At 42.6% G+C, this 5,775-nt stretch overlaps 1 pseudogene; it reads right to left on the reverse strand.

Moving 5' to 3' along the window:
* Nucleotides 1-231: 231 nt before the first annotated feature.
* LOC115865843 (heterogeneous nuclear ribonucleoprotein A1-like) lies at nucleotides 232-1,654 on the reverse strand (annotated as a pseudogene).
* Nucleotides 1,655-5,775: the final 4,121 nt, after the last annotated feature.

Below are 5,775 nucleotides of genomic sequence, written 5' to 3' on the forward strand. Positions count from 1 at the left end.
GTGCAACAAAAAAAAATCTACATTAAAACCCTTTGTTGGAATGCTTTATACTTTCCACAGAACAGAAACTAAAATAATCTGTTATACAATTGGTCACAAATACAGTCTTCCAGGTTTTTTTGCCCATACACATGAGTATTGTCTAAAATATGTCTTCTTTGTAGCAGCGAGGCCCTGCCACCACCGTGCTTGGCTGCGTTCACCGATCTGTTGTAGCCTGGAGCTTCCCCGTCACTTCTCTGGCTCTCCTCTCCTGCTAAGCTTTGTTTCCCAGCAGTAATTAAAATCTTCTGCCCCGCCATAGCTCCTGCTGCTGCTGGAACCACCACAGCCACCTTGGTTTCATGGTTCGGCAAAGTATTGGCCTCCACCACCACAGGGGCCAGCACTTCTGCCTCCAAAATTTCCTCCTTTCATGGGTCCAACATTTGAAGATTGATTGTCATAACTGCCAAAATCATTGTAGCTTCTGCCACCTCCAAAATGGCTTCCATCGTTACCAAACCCATTATAGCCATCGCCACTGCCACCATATCCACCGCTACCACGGCTGCCACCAAAGCAACCTCGGCCACTGAAGTCTCCTCCATGACCAAAGCTGTCATTTCCACCAAAACCCCCTCCAAGACCACCACCAAAGTTTCCAGAACCACTTCGACCTCTTTGGCTGGATGAAACACTGTCATCTCTTGCTTAGGTAGGGCTTTCCTTTCTTCACAATTGTGGCCATTCACAGTGTGGTATTTCTTTTTTGTTTGTTTTGTTTTTGTTTTTTAAACCTGTGTTCTTTTTTTTAAATTTATTTATTTTATTTATTTATTTTTGGCTGCATTGGGTCTTTGTTGCTGTGCACAGATTTTCTCTAGTTGCAGCGAGTGGGGACTACTCATCCTTGTGGTGCGCGGGCTTCTCATTGCGGTGGCTTCTCTTGTTGTGGAGCATGGGCTCCAGGCACGCGGGCTTCAGTAGTTGCAGCACACAAGCTCAGTAGTTGTGCTCGCGGGCTCTAGAGCACAAGCTCAGTAGTTGTGGCGCACGGGCTTAGTTGCTCCGCGGCATGTGGGATCTTCCCAGACCAGGGCTCGAACCCGTATCCCCTGTATTGGCAGGTGGATTCTTAACCACTGTGCCACCAGGGAAACCCCACAGTGTGGTATTTCTGAATGACAATCTTGTCTACGGAGTCATGGTCATCAAAACTTAGGAAAGCAACGCCTCTCCTTTTGCCACTGCCTCGGTCAGTCATGAATTCAGTCACTTCGATTTTCCCGTACCGTTCAAAATAATCTCTTAGGTGATGTTCTTCAGTGTCTTCTTTAATGTCACCACCAAAAATCTTTTTCACAGGTAAATGGGCACCAGGTCTTTGAGAATCTTCTCTTGAGACGGCCCTCTTTGTTTCCACCACTCTTCCATACACCTCGTGTGGCCTCGCATTCATGGCCGCATCCACCTCCTCCACAGTGGCGTATGTGACAAGCCCGAAAGCTCTGCAGTGCTTGCTGCTCGGATCCCTCATTACCACACAATCTGTGAGCGCTCCCCACTGCTCAAAATGGCTCCTCAGACACTCATTGGTTGGTTCAAAGCTCAAACCTCCAATGAAGAGCTTCCACAGCTGTTCGGGCTCTTCGGGACACTCTGACTCGGACATGACGGCAGTGGAGGGGGGAGATGTCAACGATGCTTACTCAGCAGCATCCGTGGGCACAAAGCCCATCTACTGAACATATCTCGATTTCCTTGCTTTTAAAGGAAGACACAAGGAAGAGATTGTTCCTCTGCCTAGGAGGGATATTGTCTGCCCAAGTGAGACACAGGGGATGAAAGCCGCTTTCTTGACACCAGCCTGAGGGTTAAGCCAGCACCAGAAAGGGGCAGAGGCAAAGGAATCCAGAAAGACAGAGAAAGAGCCAGAGCCACGCTGCCTTTGGATCCCTCAGCATATAAAATAATAGAGTGCTTCATGGTTTAAGCTGGCTGAGTAGGAGTTTTCTGTCTCTTGCCTCCAAAACCACCTTAACCAATACCAGTACCTTGCAGACAGGAGATACTCTGAAGTTTGCTGGATGAATTAAAGTAGGAAGATGGGGCTGGTTCACTGCCCTCAGAGGACTCCTTAGGCAGCATGACTGTCCCCCATGCTAAGCAACCTTATACATGAAAAGATTTTTCCAGCTGGAAAGATACAGGATCTTTTTGTTTGTTTCCTTGCTTGTTTTATTAAAGGATTCCTCATGGGCTACTTTTCCTAGAAAACATTTTAAATGTCTTTTACTATTACCTTTTGACAGCCTGTGTGTTACACAGCAAAGTTCAGGAATAGGTCGTCACAAAGGCAGATGTTTATTGAGTACTTATTATATGCCAGACATTATTACGCTGTTGTAAACTACACAACAGCCCTCAGCTTGATACTGTTATCACCTTCCTTTTACAAATACAGAAACAGAGGCACAGAAAATTTAATTCCCTTGCTCAAGGCTAGCAACTGGGATTTGAACCTGAACAGTTGGCTCTTACATTATGCTGTGTAGGTACACTTTGGCTAGGTGCACTGCGGCACTGCTTAGTTCAGATAACTGCAATCCGTTCCCTAGAGGGTGGTCAGAAAAATCTTTAAACTATTAAAATCTCCTTAAGACTCAAATCATATTAACCTCCACTCAATGCCCTTCAGTGGATTCCCGTGGTTGTTCTAGAGAGCACCCAAAATAACGGACACAGCCCACAAGGCTCTGCCTATGTTACCCCACAGTCATTTCCAGCCCTATCCCCATGCTAGTGACCACTCTGGCCAGTCTGACCACCTTCCAGCTCCTCTAACATTCAGTCTTTTTCATCTCAAGGCCTTTGCACCTGTTTTCATTCTGCCTGGGCTCACACCTTCCCCTCTCCCCTCAGACAGACAGACAGATACATACACACACACACACACACACACACACACACACACCCTTACTCCTAGATAACTTCAGCTCATCCTTCAAGTCTCAGTGTAAACATTTTACTTTCTCAGCAAGTTCTTTGCTGACCCGTTAGTCTAAGTTTGCCCCACCATCACCATCTCCCCTGTCACCTTTGTCACAGCCTTTATCAGAATGGATAATCCCATCAGTCGGTGTGACTTGCTGCTTTGTCTCTGTCCTCCCCAAGGACAGGCTCAGCTCCACGTGTGAGGGATCATGTCTGTGTTGTCACTAAGGTGTCCCCAGCAACAGATAGGCGTATCATCGGCAATGGTGGGCAAATATTCGGGGAAAAGTGGGAGGAAGGAAGTTGAGAGGGGAAGAAAAAGTTGGACGGAAGGAAGGCAGGTGAAACTGAGAGAAGATTGGAAGGAAGGAAGGGATTGTGGGGCTCCTCCGAGTTGCCACTTTCATCACTGTAACATTCTCCACTCAAATAAGCAAGGGCCTTGGCCTTAGCAATGGCTAACTTCTTTCCTCCCTTCTTTCCTCCCTCCCTTCCTTCCTTCCTTCCTCTCTCTTTGTATGTCTACCTTCCTATTTCCTTATTCCTTTTTTTAAATCTCCATAAAACAGAAGTAAATTATTAAATAGAACCAGCATCAAAGCATTCAATTATCCTTAAATTTTAAAATGAAACATCTGTGTTGGGCACACAAGACATTTTTATCATTTTTTACAGAGAGTCACAGGGAGTTTCCTCCTTCCACCTTCCTTTCCTTCTCAAGGATGTATCCATTTATATTATGTGGTTGGATCTTACAATCTCCCCTACATTTCAGTGCAATAATACCAACCAAACTAATATACTGGAACTAGGCATATAACTAAGAAAGGCAACTAGACAAATAGCTAGATCTTTCACATATAGGATTAAGTGACTGTAAAGAAATTGTATCATGATGTCAAGAGATTTACTGCTTAAACATTTTCCTTTAATGAATTAAGAAAGAACTAGTGAGAAAAATATAATGACATGGAAATATCCGAGCAAACAGGAAACATTTAAAGTTGAGAATTGTTAAAATAGAGAGTAACCTGAGAAAAGCAATACAATTTCTAGCACTTTTAAGTCGATTTAAAAGAGACAAAATAAATTCATTCTAGAACATACCCAGCTACCTATGAAATGTGATTATATTCAATATACTGTCTTAACATTTATTTTGCAGAGCACTGCATTAATAATATAAGTAAAATGGTATTGACCAACAAAACTCTACACCACTGATGCCATACATCGTTTTCCTGGGTATGAAAGCACAAAGGATTGTGCTTTAAGTATGGGAAAATGGGAAATGCCTTCTTTCTTTGTTTGGGTCATTTTCAAATTCATTTTATTCAGAGTACCCATCAGTTAAGAGCCTGATGTAGCAATGAGACTGATGAAAGCAAGGAAGGAGGGAATCTATGCATTCAAATTAGTATTATCATTCAAGAGTGTTCCCTGGAGATTATGCATTTATTCTTCAGTAACTCCATCCGCAATTATTTTGGGAAAATTTCCATTTGGAACTATCTTTTCTGTGGCGGTCCTGCTTGGCAGGAGGTGTACAAGTTAGCCCATCACTGATACATGTGTATCACCTGCCATGATAAAGGTTTAGGCTTGGAAGGGACTTTACAGTTTATCAAGTCTTTATTTTATGGATGAGAAAACTGAGATCCAGAAAATTTAAGACAGTTGACAAAGTCACAGAGCTTTCATTCACTTAAAAATCAATGAGAGAATGAGAAAAGGGATTTGAACCACCACTTCATTGAATTGTTCAACGTATATAATTCTTTTTTATTGGATCCCCTCATTCATTCATTCCACAAATATTTACTGAGTACATGCCCGGCACTGCTGAGGATATAGCAGTGAACAAAACAGGCAAAAAACAGCACATCTTCACGGAGTTCACATTCCAGGGATTCAATAAAATTGAAATTCCTGATTCTATTTTCTATTCTCAGGTTAATATTTTAACAGTTCTCAGGAACCACCTGATTAGAATCAAAGATGTTGAACGAAATGCTCCACTGACATAATTTGATGAGTGTAGGAATTACAAAAATGAGTCAACTCTATTGATTACAAAGAGACAAGAAAGCAGTGCACGTTCAATTTTTTAAAGGAGAAATTAAACCCCATGAAAAAACAATGTTCCAATATGACATCCAGATTCACCAGCCACATCTCCTAAAACAGAGGGAAAGACTGTTAGAAATAAGAGAAAAGAAAACTAAGCATTTTTAAAGGCTTTCCGTGCAGGGTAAGAAAACATGAAACTTTTGGCAAGCATCTTGGCAGTTTGCAGGATGAAACCACTCACTGCCTGCAAGTGTTTATCCCACAGCTGTTGGAAATGAAGGATGTCAAAATACGCAAAAGTAAGAATCCATGCACACACATCAAAGAAGCAAATCTCCGGGGCGCGCCCGGCGTCGAAGTGGACGATAGATGGAGCTCACGAGGAGACGCAGGAATGAGAGGTCCTGGACCGTGTAGAAGACCAACCAATCTTAATGTCACAACCAGAACCTGGCCTGTGTTCATGTCTCCTGTACCGTCATGGAAAACTATCTCAGACATTCGGAAATCCATTTTAATAGGATACAAGGCCTGTGGCTGTTACTTCATTCTGTACAAGGTGCATTTATTTACTCAATGATGACATCAGGAAAGCTTAGGCAGGGCTCCCTTTTTTCTTTTTGTGTTTTTTTTTTTTTTAAAGAAATCTCATATTTACTGCACCAAAAGAAATCGTTATTCTTAAAAGCCAAGTGTTGATCTTATCTTATAAAGAAAAAAACATTTTTA

This window comes from Globicephala melas, chromosome 4 (genome assembly GCF_963455315.2).
Source record: "Globicephala melas chromosome 4, mGloMel1.2, whole genome shotgun sequence".
NCBI lineage: Eukaryota > Metazoa > Chordata > Mammalia > Artiodactyla > Delphinidae > Globicephala > Globicephala melas.